General features: G+C 53.8%; 2 non-coding genes across 2 annotated transcripts; one reads left to right on the top strand and one right to left on the bottom strand.

Annotated features, from left to right (window-relative positions):
- Positions 1–1,177: 1,177 nt before the first annotated feature.
- LOC140214539 (small subunit ribosomal RNA) lies at positions 1,178–2,992 on the bottom strand. Its single transcript, XR_011891476.1, has one exon. It is a non-coding gene; the product is annotated as a small subunit ribosomal RNA (ribosomal RNA).
- Positions 2,993–8,643: 5,651 nt separating this feature from the next.
- LOC140214535 (U2 spliceosomal RNA) lies at positions 8,644–8,835 on the top strand. Its single transcript, XR_011891472.1, has one exon. It is a non-coding gene; the product is annotated as a U2 spliceosomal RNA (small nuclear RNA).
- The last annotated feature ends 3,665 nt before the right edge of the window (positions 8,836–12,500 follow it).

Genomic DNA, 12,500 nt, shown 5'->3' with positions numbered 1-12,500 from the left:
CCCCCATCGACGTGCTTCGCTTCAGTCAGCAGTAGGTTCATAGAAGGGCCTCAAACACACACACACTTTCGCATCGGCAGATCGCCGCAGCATAACCGCTGTTGATCCAACAGCCTACTTGAGACGAAAGACAAGAGCCCGGCGCGCGTACTCGCGCAGCTCTCCAAAACCACTCGGCCAGTGCCAGGGACGGCTCCCTGCGCCGGCGCCACAACAAGTCTACTTGAGGCGGAAGACGAAGCCAGCAAGGGCCTGGCCGCAAGTGCGTTCGAATCCGGGACTACAGTCCCTCGTCTGTCCGTACTTCCTCTTTCGACGTGCGGCGCCTTCCCAAAGCGCACAAGTCCGCTAACCGCAGAACGCTTCCGACGTAGCAAAGCCGCGTTTCCTTCGGTACTTCGCAGCAACGCCGCCTTTCCCTCGGCGGCGGGCGAATAGCCTGCAGACGTCGTCGCATTAAACCGCGATCTCGACACCTCGCGCGTCACGAGCAGGAGCCGACCGGCAGCCTCCGGCCCTTTCGGACTCGGTGGCATTTGCCGCGGAGGACGGGAGAGCACTTTAGGCCACGGTTCCTTCCGTACTTGGCAGCCGCACCCTCATACCGACAGTTCCATGACCGACCGAGCGCCACACCGTTCCTTTAGTACTTGGGCGGCAACAAAGTCGGGTCGTTACTCCATACTCGCCGCAGGAAGCGACCGGCAGCCGCCAGACTTTTCAGACTCGGCAGCGTTTGCCGCGGAGGACGGGAGAGCGCTCGCACCACGGTTCCGTGTGTGTACTAAGCGGCAGCGGCATTAGCTCTCGACCGTCAGTTCCTTGACCGACCGCACGCTTCGCCGTTCCCCTCGTACTGGGCAAAGCAGCAGGTCGGGTCGTCTTACTCCCATTCCGCGCAAGAGCGCCAAAGCGGACAGAAAGCCCACCCAGTGTGCGTTACGCCGTTTCTACCCGCGGGCGCGGCCAAGCCAACCGTCCAAGGTTGCAGCCGGCGTCCACTGGGCGCAACAAATTTGGCACGGGGCGCCCCTCAAAATTCAGGCAGTCCCCGGCATGTTCGGGTATAGCCGTCCCCGCGTCCAAGCGGGGCCAGCGGCGGAAAGCGTCGGGCGCAGCGAGCTGCTTCACCCACACGGGGTAGAAACAATGGCGCTCGCCACCCTTCACAATCCGGTAATGATCCTTCCGCAGGTTCACCTACGGAAACCTTGTTACGACTTTTACTTCCTCTAAATGATCAAGTTTGGTCATCTTTCCAACAGACCGGCGCAACCGAAAGGCCGCGCCGGACATCGGTCCGAAGACCTCACTAAATCATTCAATCGGTAGTAGCGACGGGCGGTGTGTACAAAGGGCAGGGACGTAATCAACGCGAGCTTATGACTCGCGCTTACTGGGAATTCCTCGTTCAAGGGGAACAATTGCAAGCCCCTATCCCAATCACGAAAGAAGTTCCACGGGTTACCCAGTCTTTTCAGACAGGGATAAAGACACGCTGCTTCCTTCAGTGTAGCGCGCGTGCGGCCCCGGACATCTAAGGGCATCACAGACCTGTTATTGCTCTGTTTCGTGCGGCTAGGAGCCGCTTGTCCCTCTAAGAAGGTTGTAAGGTGCTGGGAACCCCGCACCTATTTAATAGGCTAGAGTCTCGTTCGTTATCGGAATTAACCAGACAAATCGCTCCACCAACTAAGAACGGCCATGCACCACCATCCACCGAATCAAGAAAGAGCTCTCAATCTGTCAATCCTCCCAGTGTCCGGGCCGGGTAAGTTTTCCCGTGTTGAGTCAAATTAAGCCGCAGGCTCCACTCCTGGTGGTGCCCTTCCGTCAATTCCTTTAAGTTTCAGCTTTGCAACCATACTTCCCCCGGAACCCAAACACTTTGGTTTCCCGGAAGCTGCCCGCCGAGTCATTTGAGTAACTCAGGCGGATCGCTGGTTGGCATCGTTTATGGTCAGAACTAGGGCGGTATCTGATCGCCTTCGAACCTCTGACTTTCGTTCTTGATCAAAGAAAACATTCTTGGCAAATGCTTTCGCAGTAGTTCGTCTTGCGACGGTCCAAGAATTTCACCTCTAGCGCCGCAATACGAATGCCCCCGTCTGTCCCTCTTAATCATTACCTCGTATTCCAAAAACCAACAGAACAGAAACGAGGTCTTGTTCTATTATTCCATGCAAGTTTATTCAGGCGACTCGCCTGCGTTGAGCACTCTAATTTTTTCAAAGTAAAAGCACCGGCCTTCTCGAGGCACACAATGAAGTGCACCAAGAAAGGACCGGCATGATGTTCAGTCCGAGCCGTCGCATCGGGTAGATGCACTACTCGTCTGGAACTGAGATCCAACTACGAGCTTTTTAACCGCAGCAGCTTTAGTATACGCTATTGGAGCTGGAATTACCGCGGCTGCTGGCACCAGACTTGCCCTCCAATTGATCCTCGTTAAAGGATTTAGAGTGTACTCATTTCAATTACGGGGCCTCAAAAGAGTCCCGTATTGTTATTTTTCGTCACTACCTCCCCGTGCCGGGAGTGGGTAATTTGCGCGCCTGCTGCCTTCCTTGGATGTGGTAGCCGTTTCTCAGGCTCCCTCTCCGGAATCGAACCCTGATTCTCCGTTACCCGTAACAACCATGGTAAGCAAGTAACCTACCATCGAAAGTTGATAAGGCAGACACTTGAAAGAAACGTCGCCGGCTCGTGGCCATGCGATCAGCACAAAGTTATCCAGAGTCACCACACAATACGGGCCGAAACCCGATCGATCTTGGTCTAATAAAAGCACCCGTCGCCCAAAGGGCTTCAGGCTCACTGCATGTATTAGCTCTAGAATTGCCACAGTTATCCAAGTAGGAAGAAACGATCTAAGGAACCATAACTGATTTAATGAGCCATTCGCGGTTTCGCCTTATTTCGGCATGTACTTAGACATGCATGGCTTAATCTTTGAGACAAGCATATGATTACTGGCAGGATCAACCAGGTAATCGTTCAACTGCGCGTCCAGCCTTTCAAGCAGGCCGGACGCCGTTTTTGCGATGCCGAGGCCACCTTCAGGCGCCCCAACACGCTTCGTTCTCGCAAAGGGTAGCACTTTGCACAGTCCGAGACGACGGCGTTCGAGCTCGCAACGGCGCCCTCCCCGCAGGGCCGGGTATCGCCACGCGGCAAGAAGCACGCAACATTCTCGATAGACCGGTTATGTCGACTCGATCGCGGCTTGCGGTTTCTCTCGAGCCCGCAGCACTGGTGGACCGACCGACACTTGCAACGTAGCCGAGACGGCAAAGCCGCTAGGCGACGGGTCACGCCCGCGCCTTCGGCGCTTTCGTATTTGATTCGTCCGAGGACGATGCGGAACACACTTCGATATCGTGGAAAAAGCGTCGTCCGACAACCAGCCCCTAACGCATCAAGCGGATGAGGCTGCAGACGTCAGCTGTGGGATCCACGGGAGCGATACCGGGGACACGCTTGACGGGCACGAAGCCCGCCGCATATCAAACACCCAGGTCGCTTTGGGGGCGACTGCTCTCTGGGACCCCCATATAATAGCAGCGATAAGTACCCAGACCTCCATGGGGCCGTACTCGTGCCACTTTCGACGAGCGTTTGGCGAAAATCGTGCCGCCTCGTAACGCCGCGAGCAAGATTGAAAGCTTACGTCGGCAGCACAATGCCGAAGTCGTGAAAGCGCAGCGCGTCCACCGAATGCGCGAACGGCAATTTCTCGCCAATGGCCAGTACGGTTTCCTGCACAATTGCCTGTCTGTCGCCCTACGGGGCCCCCGGCCGATCGATTCGAGGCACGCTAGCACGGCCCCTTCGCCATTTCCGAGCACGAGTGCGAACAGTGCGGGCGGCGTGCTCGACGCCCCGGCTGACGTCGTTTCGGACTTTGTCTCTTCGCGTGCTCGCGGCAACGCCGCGGCCAACGACGACGTCTGCGCGGTTCTTTGCCGGTTCCCGGCGTGCTACAGTGCAGCCCTCTGCAGGGTGACACCGGCTCCGTCGTGGCCGTGCGGCGGCTTGTACGCAAAAGTTGCGTCAAAGGCGTCGCGCTCGCGCCGCCCCGGCACACGCGGTTTCGGACTTTGTCTCTTCCAGCGCTCGCGTAGTCGTGGGCACGATTGTCGACGTCGCAACGGTGCGCGGACACCGCCACGAGCACGCGCAAGACGAAAATCGCACTACGGTACAATGTCGGCCGGGGCCGTACGGCCCCTTACAGTAGCAGCGATAAGTGCCCAGACCTCCATGGGGCCGTACTCGTGCGACGCGGCGGCGTACTGCGCCGAGCCGAGCGCCAATATTTGGCTTTTGCAGGGCGGATTCGAGCTCTGGCGATCGCCGCGGTACCGCCGCTCACCGATTCAAGGCACGCTAGCGCGGCCCCTTCGCCATTTCCGAGCACGCGTGCGAACAGTGCGGGCGGCGTGCTCGACGCCCCGGCTGACGTCGTTTCGGACTTTGTCTCTTCGCGTGCTCGCGGCAACGCCGCGGCCAACGACGACGTCTGCGCGGTTCTTTGCCGGTTCCCGGCGTGCTACAGTGCAGCCCTCTGCAGGGTGACACCGGCTCCGTCGTGGCCGTGCGGCGGCTTGTACGCAAAAGTTGCGTCAAAGGCGTCGCGCTCGCGCCGCCCCGGCACACGCGGTTTCGGACTTTGTCTCTTCCAGCGCTCGCGTAGTCGTGGGCACGATTGTCGACGTCGCAACGGTGCGCGGACACCGCCACGAGCACGCGCAAGACGAAAATCGCACTACGGTACAATGTCGGCCGGGGCCGTACGGCCCCTTACAGTAGCAGCGATAAGTGCCCAGACCTCCATGGGGCCGTACTCGTGCGACGCGGCGGCGTACTGCGCCGAGCCGAGCGCCAATATTTGGCTTTTGCAGGGCGGATTCGAGCTCTGGCGATCGCCGCGGTACCGCCGCTCACCGATTCAAGGCACGCTAGCGCGGCCCCTTCGCCATTTCCGAGCACGCGTGCGAACAGTGCGGGCGGCGTGCTCGACGCCCCGGCTGACGTCGTTTCGGACTTTGTCTCTTCGCGTGCTCGCGGCAACGCCGCGGCCAACGACGACGTCTGCGCGGTTCTTTGCCGGTTCCCGGCGTGCTATAGTGCAGCCCTCTGCAGGGCGACACCGGCTCCGTCGTGTCCGTGCGGCGGCTTGTACGCAAAAGTTGCGTCAAAGGCGTCGCGCTCGCGCCGCCCCGGCACACGCGGTTTCGGACTTTGTCTCTTCCAGCGCTCGCAACCATGTCGGGGCCGACGCCGACGACTGCGTGGTGTTTCAACGATTGCCGGCGTGACACAATGCAGCTGCGTGCGGGATGCCAGCGATTCCGTCGTGTCCGTGCGGCGGCTTGTACGCAAAAGTTGCGTCAAAGGCGTCGCGCTCGCGCCGCCCCGGCACACGCGGTTTCGGACTTTGTCTCTTCCAGCGCTCGCGTAGTCGTGGGCACGATTGTCGACGTCGGAACGGTGCGCGGACACCGCCACGAGCACGCGCAAGACGAAAATCGCACTACGGTACAATGTCGGCCGGGGCCGTACGGCCCCTTACAGTAGCAGCGATAAGTGCCCAGACCTCCATGGGGCCGTACTCGTGCGACGCGGCGGCGTACTGCGCCGAGCCGAGCGCCAATATTTGGCTTTTGCAGGGCGGATTCGAGCTCTGGCTATCGCCGCGGTACCGCCGCTCACCGATTCAAGGCACGCTAGCGCGGCCCCTTCGCCATTTCCGAGCACGCGTGCGAACAGTGCGGGCGGCGTGCTCGACGCCCCGGCTGACGTCGTTTCGGACTTTGTCTCTTCGCGTGCTCGCGGCAACGCCGCGGCCAACGACGACGTCTGCGCGGTTCTTTGCCGGTTCCCGGCGTGCTATAGTGCAGCCCTCTGCAGGGCGACACCGGCTCCGTCGTGTCCGTGCGGCGGCTTGTACGCAAAAGTTGCGTCAAAGGCGTCGCGCTCGCGCCGCCCCGGCACACGCGGTTTCGGACTTTGTCTCTTCCAGCGCTCGCGTAGTCGTGGGCACGATTGTCGACGTCGGAACGGTGCGCGGACTACGCCACGAGCACGCGCAAGCCGAAAATCGCACTACGGTACAATGTCGGCCGGGGCCGTACGGCCCCTTACAGTAGCAGCGATAAGTGCCCAGACCTCCATGGGGCCGTACTCGTGCGACGCGGCGGCGTACTGCGCCGAGCCGAGCGCCAATATTTGGCTTTTGCAGGGCGGATTCGAGCTCTGGCGATCGCCGCGGTACCGCCGCTCACCGATTCAAGGCACGCTAGCGCGGCCCCTTCGCCATTTCCGAGCACGCGTGCGAACAGTGCGGGCGGCGTGCTCGACGCCCCGGCTGACGTCCTTTCGGACTTGGTCTCTTCGCGTGCTCGCGGCAACGCCGCGGCCAACGACGACGTCTGCGCGGTTCTTTGCCGGTTCCCGGCGTGCTATAGTGCAGCCCTCTGCAGGGTGACACCGGCTCCGTCGTGTCCGTGCGGCGGCTTGTACGCAAAAGTTGCGTCAAAGGCGTCGCGCTCGCGCCGCCCCGGCACACGCGGTTTCGGACTTTGTCTCTTCCAGCGCTCGCAACCATGTCGGGGCCGACGCCGACGACTGCGTGGTGTTTCAACGATTGCCGGCGTGACACAATGCAGCTGCGTGCGGGATGCCAGCGATTCCGTCGTGGCGGTGCGGCGGCTTGTACGCAAAAGTTGCGTCAAAGGCGTCGCGCTCGCACCGCCCCGGCACACGTGGTTTCGGACTTTGTCTCTTCGAGCGCTCGCAGCGATGTCGAGGCGATCGCTTACGTCTGCACGGTTTGCGGTGTGCTACAATGCAGCAGTCTGCCGCACTACACCTCTTGGTTGCCGAGGCCAGCACGGCAATTTACTGAAGCGAGCGCATTGCGCCCAGGCGGCAGCGGACTTTGTTGCTTCGGGAGTGCTCTTGCTGTAAAATTTGAACGGCTGCAGCTGCGCGAAGCAAGTGTACCTATTTTCACTCTCTCTCTGTCTGCCTTTGAGGCGACTGTAATTTCACTTTAAACGCAACTGGAGGCGGGAGCAACCTGATGAGAGTAGGTGGACTTCGGTACATGTAATTTAGAAATTGCTTTCAAGCTTTGAGGACATACACCTTCGCGCCATCTGCTTTCCCCGTCTCTTTGGCACTTTATAGTATGTGCTGCATGCTCTGCATTCCAAAGAAACACGCCTGTCTCTCTCCCTCTCTCACGTTCTTCTTCTTTTTGTAGCTGCTGTTGTAGAAGATGCTATGCTCTTTAATCGCTGTAACATAGAGTGCTTGCACAAGCCAACAACTTTTGCGTGTTTTTTTTTTTTTTCTCTTCCCAAGACGTTTCTGCCATTATTCACTAACTCTCGTTCTTAGTATGCAATGGAGCGTTAGCTCGCGCCATCTACCTTTCTTTCTGTATTGCAAAGTCCGCAGGTTTTCCTAGTTCCGTACACAGATGGCGCCAATGCGTTTTGGCGCCAGGTTCGAACGACCTCGCTCTACTCGTGTTTGGCATTTGAATGTTTCAAAGGGGTTTGCGACAGGGGGTGGTTCTTGTGCAAGGCTGAGCTTTCCAGCTGCGTTTAAGCTATGCTAGCATGTGTGCGTATATATATATATATATATATATATATATATATATAAATACACAAACACACACACACACACATGCATATATACATACACACACACGGTAATGGTAAAGATGATGAGGTAGCACTTTTTTTTTTCTTTTTTTTACAATGCCTGTGTTTCAGATGGCGATCTTTCTCCCCTCTATGTTTCCGGTTGGAAGGAGTGTGCAGCGTTTTCTATATTTATTTTGTCATTCACTTCTATGTTGCTCGTCTTCGTACATGGGGCATGCTACCTAATTCTACCGGTCGATTCGACACGTTGCGATCCGTCCCGGCCTGTGCCGTATCAAAATTTTCAGTGGGCCTTGCGGTAAATAAAAAGAAATGAAGGAAATGCGCGTAGTATATTACAATTGCACACGGGCTTGAAACGAAGCCCTCAAGGAAGGTCACCTTGAGCGGTCGCATTCAGACGGAAGTAAGCATTCCCCTGGCGCGTTTTTTTTCCGCTCGCCTGTTCCGTTTTCTACGAGGTTGCCTTGGTTGGTTTCGCGTTACAAGCAAGCTTGCACTCGGGTCTCGTTTCTACGCGACAGCGTTTCGTTAACAGCGAAAGACTGAGGCGTTGCGAATTCATCCGTGAGATAGGGAGCGTTGAGTCTGTACACAGGCTGAATTTTATAATATTGCCCACGCTGTTGCTGAGGTTACCCATGTCGGCAGGGCGCCCACAAGGCAGTAGTACAATGAAGTGAAGTGAAGGACATCGCTTCTCGGCCTTTTGGCTAAGATCAAAGTGTAGATTTTTAAAGCCCATGTACGAAGATTTACGAAGCCCATCTACGAAGATTTTTAAAGCCCATGTAGGCACCTCTTAATGATCTTTTATGTTTTAGAGAAGCGTTTTGCCATGTATTTTACACCTTTACAGTTTTAGCCTTTTATCACTAACACCACTAACTAGTTTTTTTAGTCATTTGTTTGCGTTTTTAGATTATACACCTTTTATCCGTTTTTTCCTTGGTTTTGTAACATATTTTTGATGTATTTGTAACTAGCATAAATAAAAAACTCTGTTCTTATCAGCTTAATATCTGATACGGGTTCTATATGGACCCACGATATTAAACCTATTTTTGGAAGTTGGCGGAGTGCTTGAAGCCTGCTTCACCTCCGCCGCAGGTCGGCCCGGTATTGCACTACCTCCGGGATCGGCCCCGCTCACTTAGGTGAGACTTCATTCAATCAAAATGAAGAGCACAAGCTCAACGCGAGCACTGACTTGACACGCACCATTCCTATACTACACGCAACGATGCCGGTTCGCGGACCACGAGAGTAATTAAACTGCCACTCCATCTGTGTGTAGCGTCGCACTTGTTGCGTCGCAAATGGGACAGCCGCTCCAGCAAATTTCTAGTTATGGGCTTCGAGAAAAATTAATGAAAGCAAAAGAAAGAACCAGAATTCCTATTTGTCCGATGTCTCTGAATGATTGTCTCCTGTAAAGAGCCACTTGGGGGGATGGGGGGTAGGATTAGCCGTGGGGTTCGCAATCAATATGAATCCCACTCAAAGCCAACACTGGATTTTGGAGTTCACTATCGCTTGGATCCGTAAACCACCGCGCCCACGCAAGCTCGCCCTGCCGCCGAAATCCGCTGCCCAAGTGGAAGAAAGATTCCCTATGAAAGAAAAATAGAGTGCCCGATTTCTGGCAACTACTGTGCAGCCTTTGTGTACACATTTTCGCAGCAGTGGGACCGAGCGCCTCGAAAACAAACTTGTCGTATGCCCGAATGTGGCGAAATATATTCAAGGGTTAAAAGGTGCCTCATCTTTCTAACCTGTATGTTACGAAGACCTGTTGCTACCTTTTCATCATGAACATCATCATCATCATCATCCTGGCTACGCCCACTGCAGGGCAAAGGCATCTCCCATGATCCTCCAAGTACCCCGGTCAGGTGCCGATTGTCGCCATGTAGTCCCTAATCTAATCTGCCCTCCTACCTTTCTGCCACCCCCTGCTACGCTTCCCTCCTCTCGGAATTCAGTCTGTAACCCTTAATGGCCACCGGTTATCTTCCCCCCAGATTGCATGCCCTGCGCATGCCCATTTGTTTTTCCTGGTTTAAACTTTGGTGTCATTAACGAGCGTTTGTTCTCGCACACCCCAATCTGCTCTATTCCGATCCCCCCGTGACGCCACACCCATCATCCTTCTTTCCAGAGCCCGTTGCGTCGCCCTCAGTTACCCTTCGGTAATCCTCAAAGCTTTTTGTTGGGACACTCGTGGCATCTTTCTCGTTTAATGAAGTCAAATTTTTTTCAGTTTTGGGGGAAAACTCAATGAGCTAGGCGCGATTGTGTCCCTGGCGCCGCTCTCAACAAGATGGCGGCGCCCATGCTTTTTGCCTGCAGGTTCGGCCCTACGCAGAACACGCCTGCCGGGCAGTGTAGCCACGTTGAAGGGGCAAAGCGTAGTGCAGTGAAGCGCTTGCTCGGGCGAAAAACGCAAATATGAGCCAAACAGGAATTTCCATTATTGGAAATTCCAGTTCAGTTTGCGCATTGCGTTCGCCTAAGGTAAAGAACACAAATGCGAGTGCCACAGCAGTCAAGTCAAAGCTTAGGATTGCGTACCATTTTTTTTTTTTTTTTCGTGCCTTTTACTCCTGGCCTGCGTGGCCCTAGCGCGCATGCACACGAAAGTAATGAAATGGTGAAAACACGAAATAATGCGGTGCGGCTGTATCATATCTATTTTGTGCGCTTTGTTCTTTGTGGACTACAGCGGTGTGCGTCATGAGAAAGTTTCGGTGCCCTTCTTGGGTGACCAGTGAAGCTATATTTAAAACCACATTGATTTGTACGGTTATTGCTACAAACTGCGTGTGGGTGTTTTTCTTTTTCGCTGCCAACGATGGGTTATCGCAACCGCGATCGGTTCTGCTGCTACGCTAGACGCGTGCTTGCCAACGGTTGGCTCTATACGCGACCCGCGACGCGTGGTCGGCACATTCAAGCAGTCAATTGCAAACCGTTCCAAGAAAAAGGATGTACTCCACTTGCCACCTAGTTCGACGATTGTACTTTCTGACCCTCGAGGAAGCGCCGCCATCCCACGTTTTCTATAATACGATAAGATTCAGAGCGACCGCGACCACTTGTCTTTGTCAATATCTCGGAAACGCTTTCTTTTTCTTTTTTTTTTTAAATCCAGATACTCAGACGCGCCCGTGTTCACGCGCACTTGCTCTCTCCGATAAGCAGGGAAGCTCGGTTGGGGTGGTGTCGGGCCTTGCGCATGCGCTGCTGAGCTCGTCGCTTCGCCGGCCGGTCGATGCTGGCGCGGTACTGGTAATGAACTTCGACGTGCATGGTGAAACGTCACTTTGTATTGCCACTGTAGACTAGCAATGCAATGTGTTTGCGAGCGATTGGATAAATGAGAAAGCGTGCACTGTCTACAGTTTATGCCCCTCTAGAGTAGTGGAAATGTTGCTCCAAGTGTTAGGTTTGTAATTTGCGCCTACGAACATGAACTAAACAAAGAAAATGGTCTGCAGCCGCCTTCGCTTCATAAAATTCCCGTACGAAGAAATTTCCGTGCGCGAATGAGAGAGCAAAAGAGAGAAACCATGCTAAGAAGAATGGCTGCCTTTTACGTGATCTCGCGCATGAAACCAGACGATGGATTAATTTTAGCCGTTCATTTTGATTTGCCGAATGTAAACCGGAACACTTTCTCCACGCGGTCTTCAGATTTGAATGGCAATCAATCACATCCTTTCTTTTTTTTTTTTTTTCTGTTTCTTTCTATCTGGAACCGAAAGAATTCAGAACGCCATTTCAATCTTAGATTCGATTAGATATCGTGACTGGTATGCTGAAATATCACGCCTTATCTGGTGTTAACCTTCTTGATCACGGCAATAAAAAATCGCCAGTTCCCGAACTTTAATCGCGCCGAAGATGAACCGATATGCTGGATTCTTATTGTCATGATTTTATAGAAAGCGCTGGTTCTATGGCTAGCTTTGAGGAAAAGAAAAACATCGTTCAGGAATGTATAACTCTAAACAACTAAAAAAAAAATCTGCCGGCAATTGGTACTACAACGAGAGTACTGAGAATACTGGAAAAGATGAAATCCAATCATGCTGAACTGAACTGAAATTATTTCATCAAGACATGCCCCGAAAAACGTGGCCACTTTCAATGATAATTTCAAATGTGATTTCTTTCTTTTTTTTTTTCTTTTTTACGACGGATAATAATTATCTTTCCAATGGCGGATGTGAAAATTTCAGAGCACGGCATTTTCGAAATCCCAAGGCCCCGGACGCATTCTCTCTTCTTTAAGTATTTTGGTGGTGCACACGGAGGAAAATTTCGCGCACGTAATTTATAAACTAGTAGTTGATTTTCTAGAAGAACACAAAGTGCTGACAAACGGCCAACCAGGACACAATTAAATTGGTATTACGCACGGTTTCGAAGCCGCGGTAACAAAAGGGTAACAAAGGGACGTTCATTTCGTGGTGTGGATTTCACGTCTCTCACAATAAAAAAAAAATAATAATAAAAACTACTGCATAAAATAGGTTTTCCCAAACTGGATGGTTTCGATCAGCTTTTGAACAGCCCTTCCTTAAATTGAGTTGGCGTTGATTGAGCAGGTGCGGGCCTCTGCTGTTTTGGATTTTTGTAAATGGCATCAGTACTGGACAGTCCGTTCACTTGAGGATCAAAGGAGAAACCCCCCAAAAAAATATCATATCGTGGTGAGAGACGTGGCAGATGAGTACAATTATCGGCAGAAAAAAAAAAAAAGGAAAACCGCCTCGTACTCAGAAGCCGCTCCTCTCACGTGTGAAGCTTCAA

Source organism: Dermacentor andersoni, unplaced genomic scaffold (genome assembly GCF_023375885.2).
Source record: "Dermacentor andersoni unplaced genomic scaffold, qqDerAnde1_hic_scaffold ctg00000462.1, whole genome shotgun sequence".
NCBI lineage: Eukaryota > Metazoa > Arthropoda > Arachnida > Ixodida > Ixodidae > Dermacentor > Dermacentor andersoni.
Note: the sequence above shows the minus strand (reverse complement) of the source record. Positions and strands in the feature narration are given on the sequence as shown.